This window comes from Haemorhous mexicanus, chromosome Z (assembly GCF_027477595.1).
Source record: "Haemorhous mexicanus isolate bHaeMex1 chromosome Z, bHaeMex1.pri, whole genome shotgun sequence".
Lineage (NCBI taxonomy): Eukaryota > Metazoa > Chordata > Aves > Passeriformes > Fringillidae > Haemorhous > Haemorhous mexicanus.
The window spans coordinates 80,344,129-80,357,667 of NC_082381.1; the positions used below are offsets into that span (position 1 = coordinate 80,344,129).

Sequence of the window (13,539 nt, forward strand, 5' to 3'; positions counted from 1 at the left end):
TCTTTGCTTTACTATTTTAGAAGTACGAACACCTGTTAATTTTCACAGGCCCTTACTGTTAAGAAATGGAAACAATATCTTTTTCTAACTTTACTGCAAAGCAAATGCCCATGTTACAATTTGGTCAGCTCACAGCATCAGGAAATATCAATAGAAGGAAGAGATTGAATTGCTAAAATGAAGGATGTAGCAGGCAATGTCCTAATCAATGGGCACTTCCAGAGATTAAATAAAGAAGCCCAAGGAATGGCACAGGAATGGCATAGCCCAGGTCCACTGTGCCTGCTCAGGGAGATGTGATTATTGCATGGCTTTTGGAGGTCTTACTGTCGTGTGACTTCTGTTTGACTCAGAGAAACAGGAAGCCTCTAATGGGGGAGTAAAAGCAGAGAGCAATTTATTCTGTGAGGCAGAATACCTGGAGAAACACAAACACACTCCTGGAAAGACACAGCAAAAACACAGGTGCAGCTGCGAGTAGAACAGCATCCTGAGCCAGCTGATCTGGCTGCTAATCCACCTGGCTGTTAAAAACATACTCCAGAAGTATCTTTTCCCTGAGTAGAATATGCTCTGTGAGAGCTTTCAGCCAATGGATTCACCCTTTTTCATCCACCACAGAGAAGAGACCTTTTCCTCAAGAATTCAGTCCTGTTGGAGACGATCCTTGGTCACAGCTGAGAACCCTTCTAAATTTCTCTCTGGTTATTATTAACATCCTCCCATCTACCAGGGCAAGCTGTCATGGATCATCAGTCAGCTGTATTCAAGGTCTCCATGTCAGGTCAGCCCATTATTAAGCAACCTTGGGGCTGAATGTGCTTATCAGTGTACATTTAATTAAGACAAAGAGTCTTAACTCGCACCTCCCAGCTGCTGTTCAAGTTGTGCAAGGTCTACCTCCTCCAAAAGTCATGTTCAAACAACAGGCAGCCATACCATATGCAGACAGGCACAGAGAGCCAGAAATGGGAAATTTGTTGGCTGTGGGCAATGATTTCACTGAGGCTGGAAAGGAACCCCCAGTGAAGAAAATGCTTTAGGGATAAAGAGAATCTGTGTGTGGGAGGAAATCCTGCTCTGTTCTTTAAAATAGAAAATAAAAGCTGGCAGAGGCAAAGCCCAGGCAGCAGTGGTGAGGCAGGCCACAAAGGCAAAGCAGGTCACAGGAGATGGCTGACAAACGTGCCAAGCTTGGATTGTGTCGGGCAGACTGAAATAGGGCTCAGCCTCCTGTGAGGCAGATGAAAGAGCTGGGGCAGACCGCTCTACACGTTCCCCATGGAGACATCTCGGCACCTCAGGAACTCCTGGCATCCCTGGTGTGTGGCTCTGGCACCGCAGAGACTACAGGAGAATAGTCTAGAAGGCTATTCTAGACAGAAGAGCCATTAGAAAACTACCAAGAAACATCCAGCAAAGAGGTGCTTAAGGACAAGAAACAAGACGTCCCCACACACTCCAGACACATTCCAGTCAGAGGAACAAGAGCATGCCAGGGTGGAAAGAGCCCTAAAAGAGCCCTGGCTCAGGCCTAGTAATAAGCAGCCACCATGGTGACTCAGAGAGCTCTTTGTTGGTCGGACATGGGAGAGCAGCAGGAAGGAACAGAATAACTGAGGAGCAGGAAGCCCCTGATGAAGGACTGATTGCCCAGAGCACGTTCCTGGAGAAACAGAAACATGCTTTTCATCTCCACAACGTACTTCCATGTCCGGACAATTCTGAAGCCTGTGCTTTCAGTATGTGCTTAAGAAAGCTCTCCATCCTGTGCACACACCCAGCCTGTGGCTCTCGACACACAGCATGAAAAAGAGAAGACCAGCCAAAAGGTGAGAGGGCAAGAATGATGGAGCACTGGAGATACAACAGTACAAGCCAGAAGCCAAGCATCTGCTCTGCTCTCTCACTTGTCCTCAATGCAACAGCCAGGGAAAATGCTTGGTCATGATGTTTCAACAGGATCTGCTCTCCATCCCTGGGAACATCTGCCAGAATTAGTAATCCCATATCAGAGGAGGTGAGGCATAGAGTGTCCTACAGCACTTGTAACCTTTTTAGCAATTTTCGCATGTCTGCTGCTTTCACAGCAACCTTCTCTTTCAGCTTAAAATAAATGTAGCCCTTCTGAAGGTGCTCAAAGGCTACAGAACCACAGAATCATTGAGGTTGGAAAAGATCTCTAAGATAATGAAGCCCAGCTGTAACCACCCAGCCCTTCTTCTACAAACCCAGAAACTGGAACTGATGTATCTGGGGATGAAAACATGGGGCAATGAGCTACAAAGGGGGATTAATGCTATCATCCAGAATTCCAGCATCTGAAAGAGATGCATCTCTGTCCATGATACTGTTGCTGGCAACTCAGAGCAAACAGGTGAGCCCCAGCTTTGCCCCTGTGTTTGCATCCTGAGGACATCTCACCTCTTCTCCTGTGCATGAGGCTTCATGTATTAAGCTGTGTAATTAAGCAATAGGTGCTCTACTCCCACAGGGGCTTCTACAGTCCATGTGAGACTAGGCCAGAGTGGAGCCACATCCATCTGCAAGAAGTATTAGCTCTTTCTTCAGACAGGGCTTCTTTGAGCATGAACCCCTCAATAAGCCTTTCTGTGAGCTCTGGGCTTCACACACCAAGCGCAAGGACTAAGGGAGGTCTGCTGCCTTCCAGCGAGGTCTCCTGCTTTCCAGTTCTCACCATGATGCTGCTGCAGCTTGGCAGTAGCTGAATTGCAAAACCAGCAAGGAACCTGACCAACAACAAGCAAAACTCAGCCTGAGGGAACAAACCACAGCTCCAGCTTCACAGTGGGATGGTGCATCCTGCACTGGCTGCACAGCTCAAGAAGTGTGGCTCCCCAAGTATTTCTGCTGTGTTGTCCAGCTCTCAGTTATAGACACCAACTACACCATGAAAAAGGAAACAAATTGGGATAATGTTCGTGTTTATATGGATGTCAAGAATGTCCAGAGCTACAGCCATAGTTCAACAGACATTTAATATCCTTTACACAGTTAAACTAATCTCCAGCTACCAGTCCTCAGGATAAACCTAACCCAGAACCAGAATGCCTCCATATCCCATTCTACAGCCCAAGACTTTCTAATGAGGCAGCAAGCTCTGGCCACCAGCAGGGACCTGGCAGCAGGCTAGATTAAAGCTAGATTAAATTTCCTGTACTTCTCATTAGACCCAGTGATAATGCTCAGAACACACAGGGAAAGCCCAGTGGCAGATGACCTAATTAGAAGGGAAAGTCTCACACCTTCTTGGTGACCAGTACATCTGCTGAAGCTGAGGGTCACAGCCCTTTGTAGTCAGCAGGACAGCAAGAGGATGAAAATACGGGAAGCTGTTCTGGACCCCCTTCTGCTGCCCCCCACCAAGGGTCCAATGCTGCTCTCTATGGAAGATTCTCAACACTTTGGCTGAAATGACGCCAGCACTTGGGCAGGGCTTGGTGTTATTTTTAACACTTGCTCACATAACTCTTTGGATGAATCCTGGGAAGAGCTTGTCACCAAAATAGTACACTGTGGGCACTATTTATACACCCACTAGCAGCATCGCAGGATAAGCTGGAGCACCTCTTTATCCTCTTCACAGGGATACAGCGGGGCCCTAAAACATGGTTTGCTGTTTGGGGTAGTCCTCAGAAGTCAGCCATCACCTGCAGGAGGCCTGGTATCCCTGTCTGTCCTGCTGAGGAGACAACTCTTGTCCATATGGGAGGGACACCCAGGTACATTAGGCTCGTGGAAGATGGATGGCTGAGTGCACATCCCTCCCAGCTGCTGTGGACTAAAAAGGGAACAGTTGTGCCTAAACACAGAAAATGCTGACGCCTTTCTATTTTATCTCTCCTTGGCTGCTGCAGGGAAATCCAGCAGAGATTTGGCTTCTTGGTTGTCACCTCTTTTCTCAATGTGGGAGCAGCAAAGGTGTGCAGTGGTGGGGGCAGGTGCCCTAAATGCCAGCAAGGTTCACTGGAAAGGAGAAAGGAGGCACCAGACTAACAAGACTGACTGCCCTTTATCCCTAGGGCCAGCAGCAGCTTCAGGCCTTTCCATATAAAAACAGTGTGCCCTGAAGCACTAAAGGAAAGAAAAAAATCAAAAGCAAACCACCCGTTTGAGACTATGCAAGGAAAAGAGGCTATTCCCCTGTCTGATTTTCTGGGTTAAAAATAACTTCTCTAAAGCCATTCCCGAGCCTATTGGAACTTCCTTGATTTTTGTCTTCAGTGAGTTTCTCCTCCCACCCCTTTCTCCCAAGACACATCAGACCGCTCTCTACTCTCACATCTCCTGGAGAAGCAGGTGACATGACCTGAAGAACATGCACAGGATGCTTCATGAGAACAGACAAGACAGAGAAAAAAAAACTCCATCTTGAAGCAGAAAAGTTTGATTTTTCTAGTATGTAGGTTAAAAAAAATTTTATATATATATATATATATATATATATATATATATGCACATCTCCTTTCCCTGCAAGAGAGGCTACAGCCTGAGCAGCATACTGGCTGTCTATCAGAGCTACAGAACAATGCAAAATAAACTCACTAATTGACACATGCTGTAAAGGCAGGGGCAGGACTTGTGACATTATTTGGTCATTAATGGTCACATTACTTTTAGCAGAACAAACAGAAGGTATCGGTTCCTACCTTGCCAGATACAGCCACCGCAGGACGTGGGCTCAGCTCAGCGCAGCTGGAAGCCGAGTGCAGCAGCACTGGCATGAGAGCCACAGGAGGAACACAGCATGCAGAGCCAGCGATAATCCAAAGCAAAACCAGCTCGTCCCCGTGCCGGCTCGGGGATCAGCGAGCCGTGCTGCGGGGAGTCTCCGCGAGTTGCTCCCCCGTGGATGCAGGATGGCGGGCAACAGGCAAGATGACAAGGCACTTCTTCCAGACAGGAGCCGGCTGAGGAATTCCTGCTGCTGCCAGCCACCTGCCCCCCGTCAGGCACAGCGGTGCCAGGGTCTCACTCAGCGAGCATGTGGGCTGGAGAGAGGAGAGAGGGCGAGGGCCAGATTGCTAATGAAAGCCCCAGTCAGTGTAAATACAGATGCGCACAGGAGAGGGCTATGGCAGAAATGCAGCTCGTGTTACAGAAAGCCATTTACAGCAGGCGCAGAAAGCGGGGAGAGCGTGGCAGGGCTGTGCGGGATGGACCCACTGCCTGCCTTCTCGGACAGGGGGTGGGAGGGAGGGAAACTGCCTGCCAGGGGAAGCATGGGGTGAAGTGACAACTAGGGAGGGGAGACCTCCCCAATTCCGCCTTCTCCAACAGATCCTAAGCTCCGTATGCAGTACGTGCTAGCAGTAATGCAAACCGATCCCACTCCCCATCCTGCACCCCAGCTGGCACATCCCCAGCCCCACGCCTTCCCTGGGGCAGAGTGCCACAGCAACCCACCATGCCAGGGAGACAGGCTGATGGGAGCACTGCTCCATTCACCTGCTCAGACCCACTCCTGTTGTCCATGCCCTCTCCCCAGGCTCCAGGTCTCCACATCTTTGACACTTACCTGCCTCTCCCCAGTTCAATGTTTTTGGTATCGCCTGCCAGGATTATTCCTTCCCTGCCATCTCAGGGTAATTTACAAGCTGTACTGAAGCTAGATTTACAGCAAATATGGAACATGGGGAATAGGTTGCCATCACAGACTATTCTGAATTGGAAAGGACCCCCAAGGACCATCAAATCCAACCCTTAAGTGAAAGTCCCATTCAGGGGTCAAACCCACAACCTTGGCATTATAAGCACCATGCTCTAACCAGCTGAGCTCATCTCACAGTTAAGAAGCAAGGCTGTCAAAGGGTTCAGGGTCTTTTTCTCCACTGTGCCTTCAACTAGAATCAGCAGCAGAGGAGAGATTCACAGGCTTCATGCACTGCCCATTAAACAAGCCTTGGAAGATCTTAGCGACAGGCTAAGAGGGAAGGAGCTGTTTCAGGACATTTCAGAGCCAGCAGGTACTGCCTGTAAGCCCTGTGCTAGGCAGACATACAGCTCACACCAGTGACCTCTGGATGAAACTGGCAATGACGAACAAGGAGCTCCTGTAGTTCTAAAGCAACCACGGTCTGTAATGATCCAGGGGATCTCCAGCTTAGCGGTGTAAAACCTCAAGAAGACCACTTCCCTGCTCAGTGCCTCAGTTTCACCCCTTGAGAAACAAGGACCATAACACTTACCAAGCTGCTGTGGATGCTGCAAAGTTAACTTCGTCATGGGATGCTGGAGCCCGTGAACAGGAATGAGCATTCTGTGGGACTCTCTTGCCACCCAGACAGCAGAGATCCCTTGTGGCTTCCCTCAACATACAAGCTACTGCTTGGCTGCTTTTTCACCCTCACCACAGCAGGTACCCTGCAAAGACAGGGATCCCCATTACCCCAAAAGCAGGAGCATCAATCCCTCTGCCAGCTGCGCCCAGGCCATTTGCCAGGCAGGAATGCAGTGCACCCAGCCTCAGCCGAGCTGTCAAAGCAGCGGAAGGGCTGAGGCTGCACTGCTCTGGAATTCCAGAAACGCACAAACACCCTGTCAGCCTGCACCAGGAATGACTCCTCCCTGCCCCGACCAGGCTGAATCACTGGAAATACCAAAACAACGATGAGGTCACGTTCCCCGAACAAAGAACTGGAGCCAGATATAGCTGCATGGAGCAGTGTGCTAAAAGGGGACTCGGTGTAGGGGCTGGGGGCTCTGGCAGACAGGCACCATGGGCATTTGTCTCATTTAAAAACAGCTTGGGGCTGCCAGGAGACTTTTTTTCTTCTCTGCAGGGAACAGGGAATTGGCTTTAAAGCTCTATCCTTCCTGCTGAAAGAGGCACAAACATTCTAATGTTTATGAGTTCAAGGAACTAGGCAGAAGTAAAATTATGACTGGATTCTGAGTCCAGTGTTCCCAAAATCTCATTGTGATACCATGATCAGGCTTAACCAGTGAAGAATCCACTTGCAGCAAGCTGAATGGCAGACAAAATATAGTATGCCCATTACTCCTTTTTGCTTTTGCTCCGGCCTCAGCCAGCTTCCACCAAAAAAAACCAAACCAAACCAAACTAAACCAAAAAACACCACCACCACTACCAACAGCAATGAAAACCCACAAAAACAACCAAACAACAACAAAACAAAAAACAAACCAAACAAACCAAAACACCAGAAACATTGATTTGGTAAGTTTTCAACAGGATGAGCAGCAAGTAAGAGTGGCTTCTGTCAATGCTTCAAAAACGCAAGCTTCATTATCAGCAAACAGACTTTTCAAGGCTTTACAGTTTCAAACTTTCACAGTTCTCTGTGGAGAGAGGCTGGAGACATTTTGCTATTTAGACTGTGAAGGAAATTGCAACATAAGACTTGGAAAGGATAAAGGAATTCACAATAGAATTTGCAATAGCCTGTTCTTTCCCCTTTCCGCAGGACAAGACATTTGGATGGATAACAACACCACCCACAGTTACGTGAATAACAGGCTCTAAGAATCCAGACTTTGTTCCATAAGAGGCTCTAAGAATCCAGACTTTGCTCCATTAGGGCACAAACCATACCTTAATCATAAGCCAAGAGGGGAAAAAAGATAGGATTGGACAGCTAATGCCAAGCATGTCACCTGCCTGGCAGGGCAGTGCTCACTGGGCTGGCACACCCTGCAACAACCAACCAGTGCCTGGCACACCGAGCCAGCCAATGGGCCGTGCCTGCATCAGTCCCCTTCTTTTGAAAGTCCATCCAGATTTGCTAATAAAAGTGATAAGAAAATCTGTGGTGAGTTGTGTGTGACTCCTGCAGGACACTCGTGAGAGCAGAAGTGCTCAAAACCAAATCAGTTCATTTTCACCCCACTGTTCCAGCATGCTCTGGTAACCAGAACCACCTGAGAGGGTTGCACCACAAATTCTTTTGGTCTAGTGCCCTATCCCTGACAATGTGGCATTGGCATATAAAAATCACAGAGTGATTTCACTGAGTGCAATCAGAGTGATCTCCCCTAAGGACACATTCTTCCAGCCTGCAACAATCAGGAACTCCTAGAGCTGGAGGTCACACACTGACCATCATGTTTCAGAGACACTGAAACACATCTCTGCCATTGAGGTGTCTGGTTCCTTTTGGAATCTGTGTGTATTTTCAGTCTTCATGCCATCTCATAGCAACATGTTCTACAAATCAACTGTGTTGAAAAAGGGCTTCCTCAGCCTCCTGCCTAATAAATTATTTTGCTGGATGCTCTTCCTCTGTGCTGTGAGAAATAGTAAAGTTTATTGAGGTCAGTCTTTACTCAACTTCTCCCTGCTAAATCCTGTATTAGAGATGTTTGCTCCTTCCCAGTATCATCTACTTTTGCTTGTTTCATCTCTCTTCCTACAGCAGCTATACCAGTCCCTTAATCATCCCCATTCCACTTTTCTCCATCATTTCCAGGTCTACACTACTCTTTCTGAAAGAGGGTGACCAGCTGGTATGTGATACCCAGAGGCAGGCACTGCGTGTATCTAGTATACAAGACTATATACCAGTAAATTTTGTTTCCAGTGCTTTTTGGCTACAGCTGAACATTTAGCTGATGTGCTCAGATAACAATCCATGGTGACTCCAAACAGCTTGTTGTGGGCAGTGAGAAACTGTTTACAGATCACCATTACATGGGGCACTTATCAGCACAATCTCCCATTTGCTGTTTTACCATGCTAATAGTTCTGTAAGATGCTCCTGTAATTCCTCAAGAAATTTTCAAGCCAAACACCCTGACCAACTTAGAATCACTAGAAAATTATAGTCTTCACTATGTTTTCCAAACCACAGCTAGATGTGTTGCACAGGCATCCCTGGGACCAGGCACTGCAGGTACCAGAGCTTTGATGCCCTGCAAAGCACAGCATTTGACAAGGAGTGCTCCAAGCACAGTGACCAGGAATGCTACATAACCTTTCATGTCCCTTCCAAACCAAACCATTCTACATTTCCTGGCTACCAGGAACCTGCTAAGAAAATAAAGCTTTAATTGAAAATAGGATTCAGTGCCATCATCATTCTGCCAAGGATCCCTAAAAGAGCCTGCAGTGTTGGGTGGCTGAGACACATGCTCATCCACTGAGGGTCCACTGAGGACTCAGGTGGAAATGCAGAGTCCACATCAATGCTTAAGGACTACAAATATGCTCACCAAACACAGACCCCAGTTACAAGAGATGTGAACTGTGGAAACCATAATTTCCAGTCCAGGCAAACACACACAAGAATGAGAAGACGGAGAAACTGTGAGCTTCAGGTAAGCAGCAGGTATCAGCAACAAAACCTCAACCAGGCTTCATGTTCCAGAATGAGAACAACAGAGACCTAGAGCCAGCAAACCTCATCAAGCACCCTACGAGTCCAGGGCTTTGGTGAAGAGCTGGGAATTAAGTATTCAATGGAGGGCAGATTACATAAGGAAAAAAAGAACTGGGGGTAGCCAGCCTCCCTGTACATGTGGGAGGGAGACTTCAAGCAGAAAAACTCCTCACAACCAAGTTTAACCTGAAGCACTCTAAGTTGAGCTGGCAAACCAGCAGGTTCTGACACCTGGCCTAGCTGCAGCAGAGGTTACCACAGGAAAGAGCATCAGGCAGCTACAACTACATACAGTAACTTCATTTCATATCTTCCCAGAGCTCAGACCCCAGGAATGTAGTAGAAAAGGGTGAAGGAGCACTTCATCTATCCCTCATCTGTTTTGTACAAAATACTGCTCACACTCCCAGAAGGGAGACAGAAATGAAGTTTTAATAAATCATAAGCCCTATGCAATATCATGGTTTGGGACATTACATTCTCCAGCTCACATTAAAAAAAAAAGAATTATTCCTGGACATTGTCCATTGAACACTGCCCTGTCAACAGATGCATTGATCCATCCAAAAGGCAACACAACGAAGCCACTGAGTAAGGAAAATGCAGGATACCAGGCAGGCTGCACAGGAAAATGTGTCAGACAGCATCTGCTGCTACAGCAAAAACTGAAACAGAAGCAGAACTGCAGAGAGACTACTGCACAGCCATAAACCAGGGCTGCACCTTCTGAATATTCTATGATCCCTTATCCACAGCCTGAAGGTTTTTGAGGGACGGCTGCCAGGAGGTAAGGAAGCCTCTGAAGCAGCTGCTCTAGGTGTTGCTGTCTAAGACGAAATGATGCAAACCCACTGCTGCCAGCAAAAGGTCACCAGACTGGAACCCTGCCCAGCAGCTTCTACAAAGCACACTAAGTAGGAGACTTTCAGACTGCAATTTTTCAACATGAGAGTACAAATTAGTTTTCTAAATACAGACCTGTTCTCTTCATGGAATGAATGGCCTGGATGCCCGCAGGGCTGATGGAGGCTAGCACTTGATGGCACAAAAGCCTTCAGTTTAAAATCCAGGGCAGCTACTGACTCCCTGAGTCACCTTGGTGTGCATACTTCAGGCCCCAGCTCCCTGGTGAACGAGGAAATATTGATGCTTGCTGCCTTTCTGAGGAGCCAGAATGCAGTAAAGCTTAAAAGAACTCAGGATCCCTGCCATAAATCCCAAAGTTAAGGGAGGCAAACAGGATTGCTCATTATGTGCAAAAGCCAGGCCTCCTCTATGAAGTGCCTGATTTGGATGTGGAGGCAGGATGCAGCTAGTTACAAAAACATTGTCCTTCCCTGGAGACACACAGCTCAGATCAGACGATGCTGTGTTTGTGGGGTGACCTGTGGGGCTGGGGATGGCACCTGCAGGCCTGGCACTCAGGTCTGAGAGCAGCTGCTCTCACAGTGCACACAAGGAACTCAGCAGCACAGCCCTCACCAGGACACACATGGCTCTCCCACAGCCAGGCATGATGCTGACAGAGAACCTACAAAAAGCGAGCAGTTGGGTCATATGTTTTCCTAATTCAGAGGAAGCCTGGCCCAGCTCCGATATCCCACAACATCTCCTGGTGTTGGGAGTGGGGGTTGGAAAAGCTGAGATCCATTTATAGCTGAAAAGTCTAGCAGAGGGCTCAGCACAGGGTGGAAAAGCAGGAGCTGACAGCTCCCTACAGTCAGCTCCACCCAGCTGGAGAGGAGAGGCAGGCTGGGGAAAGAGACAGGGGTAAGGAAACCTCTTTCCTTCAATCTGGGGGTAATAGGAGAGAGGTGGCTTCCCTACAGTGCCAGGGAGAGAAAAAACACTCTCTACTTCTAAATGCATTACAAGAGGCAGGGCAGCAGAAGACTAGCTTTGGAAAAACTGAAGAGTAGCTGTGCCACAGATACAGCCAAAAGCACTCAGAGGTCAAGCCCAGGCTGCAGGGCTCTGTGCCCTTCTTCTGAGCCCTTCATCACATCCAGCCCTGCAGCAACACAGACCTTTATCAGGGACAGGTACAGGGACAGGGACAGGCACAGGGACAGGGACAGGGACACGGCTGTCTGGGAGCTGTGGCTGGGAACTCAGCCCCACACTTATTGCTGGGAGAAATGGCAGCTCCCTCACTCCAGCATATTTACATCAGCCAACACATCTGCAGAATGTCCTTGCCAGCCCTCATGGAAAAAGCTTGGCCCTGAGGACAAGGCACTGGTATAAACCATCAGCATGCGCAGACTTATTCTGTGATGACTTCAGCTCTTCCCCATGTTGTCAAGCATGAGAGGAGAGGTATTTATATATCTAACCTAATTTAGCTAACAATTGTGCATATTCATAATAAAATTAGGAAAAATAACAACTGAAACTGTGTTAAGGAACACAGAGATGATGAGGCTGTAAGAAAAGCAAACACTGTCCTAGGCGAGGCGGTGAAATACCAGAGCTACTGTATAGGCACTGATAAAAGAAGCATCATGCAAAAAAATTCTGGTCACCCACATTTAAAAATTATAAACTCAAATGAACAGGTGCAGAAAGGGCCTAAGGGAAACAAAAAACCTATCAAACAAGAAGAAACTTAAGAGCCTGGCTTGTTTAGCCTAGGCAAATGTAGGCAGAGAGCGGATAGGATTGCTGTCTAAATATATCACAGGAGACAAACTAAACTGCTGAAGCAAAAGCATAAAGCTGGCATGACAACAAGAGAATAAATGCAGTGAACACATTTAGGTTGAAAATGAGAGAGAGAGAAAATTCAGCCCTTAGGACAGGAAGCTTTCCAACTGGAATACCTGGATTTAGGAAGAATTTTATCAGAGGTCTCATGGGGTTAGAGGATACAGTGCATGTGCCCACAGATATCCAAGAGGGCCTTTATGCTCCTGGTTTTGTTCCAGCTGGTAATTAGCCTGGGTGATTACTAAGATGTCTCCATTCCTACAACAGACTTTGCTGAGTATCCAACTGGAGAGCCCAGGGCAAGCATGTAGTGCTCCTCTGCCCTCCCATTTCCTAAGAGCTGCTCACGAGTAAGGGCTTCCAGGCTACAGGTCAGTGGGAGAGAGTTGTGTGGATGCACACAGGCAGAGTGAGAGCTACCAGGCAGCCTGGAATGCAGGCATTGCAGTTAGCAGTGGAGAACACCCTCGAGGTGCCACTGCCCAAATGCACCTGCTGCCCCACGGTATTAGGGACAGAGATTGCTCACTGTCACCCTGTGGGTTCAGGAGCGAGAGATGTTCCAGGATTTCCTCTGCTGCATTGTAAGACAAGGAAACGTCATCACTGGTTATCAGAGAACCACAGAATGGTTTGCATTGGAAGGGATCTTAAAAGACCACCTTGTTCCATCCCCCTGCCATGGGCAGGGACAACCTGCACCTGACCAGGTTGTCCAGAGCCCCATCCAACCTGGCCTTGAGCACTCCCAAGGATGGGGCACTCACAGCTTCTCTGGGCCTTCTGTTCCAGTGCCTCAACACCATCAGAACATTATCATTCTTGACCCCCAAACTGCAGCTCAGCAGGGCGGAAAGGATAGGCACAACAGCAAAACAACGTTCAAACTCTGAATATTTATATTATGGAATAATGAGGGGAAAAGGGAGAGGGTGAAAACAAAATCAAAAATCTATTTCAGGGATTAATTTTTGACATATCTGTGAAACACCAGAGCTTCACAAAAGACTAAATTATAATTTTCAGACACCGCACAGACGATGACACACGGTTTGACCTCCCCCGGGGAGCCAAGCAGAGCACCGCGCACACGAGAAGCAGCGACCCCGCTCCTCCCTGCGCAATTCCCGCACAGCTCCCGCACAATCTCCGCACTGTCCCGCCCGCCCTGCCACCGTCCCTTACCGATCGCCCGCATCGCTCCGCTGTTTACAGCCGCTCCACGGGGCGGGCTCTCCACGCTGCCCGCCCCCACCGGGTCCTCCGCCTCAGGATGTCTGACGTTTCCTCTAAGTTTCCTCTTAAAACATTCTAGCCAGGATGGAAAATTTTGGGAATTTGTGTGCTTCCAGCATCAGGATACCGGATGAAATCGGTTGCCGTCTCAGACCCATTGTCCCACAGTCTGTCCGCCCCACCCCCCCTCCCCCCCGTGCACTTCTGCGTATAAACTTGCTACATCATTTAACAG

At 48.2% G+C, this 13,539-nt stretch overlaps 1 protein-coding gene across 6 annotated transcripts in view; it reads right to left on the reverse strand.

Moving 5' to 3' along the window:
- The window catches only part of RUSC2 (RUN and SH3 domain containing 2), a 57,622-nt gene extending 44,150 nt beyond the window's left edge, over positions 1 to 13,472 (reverse strand). For 2 of the 6 annotated variants that reach the window (XM_059836893.1, XM_059836892.1), the window contains exon 1: positions 13,254 to 13,472. The gene's annotated coding sequence lies outside the window, so the exon portion shown is untranslated. Of the gene's footprint in view, positions 1 to 4,670; positions 5,125 to 6,209; positions 6,564 to 13,253 lie in introns of those variants that run through there. The other 4 variants (XM_059836895.1, XM_059836890.1, XM_059836889.1 and 1 more) reach the window with 4 other exon arrangements.
- Positions 13,473 to 13,539: the final 67 nt, after the last annotated feature.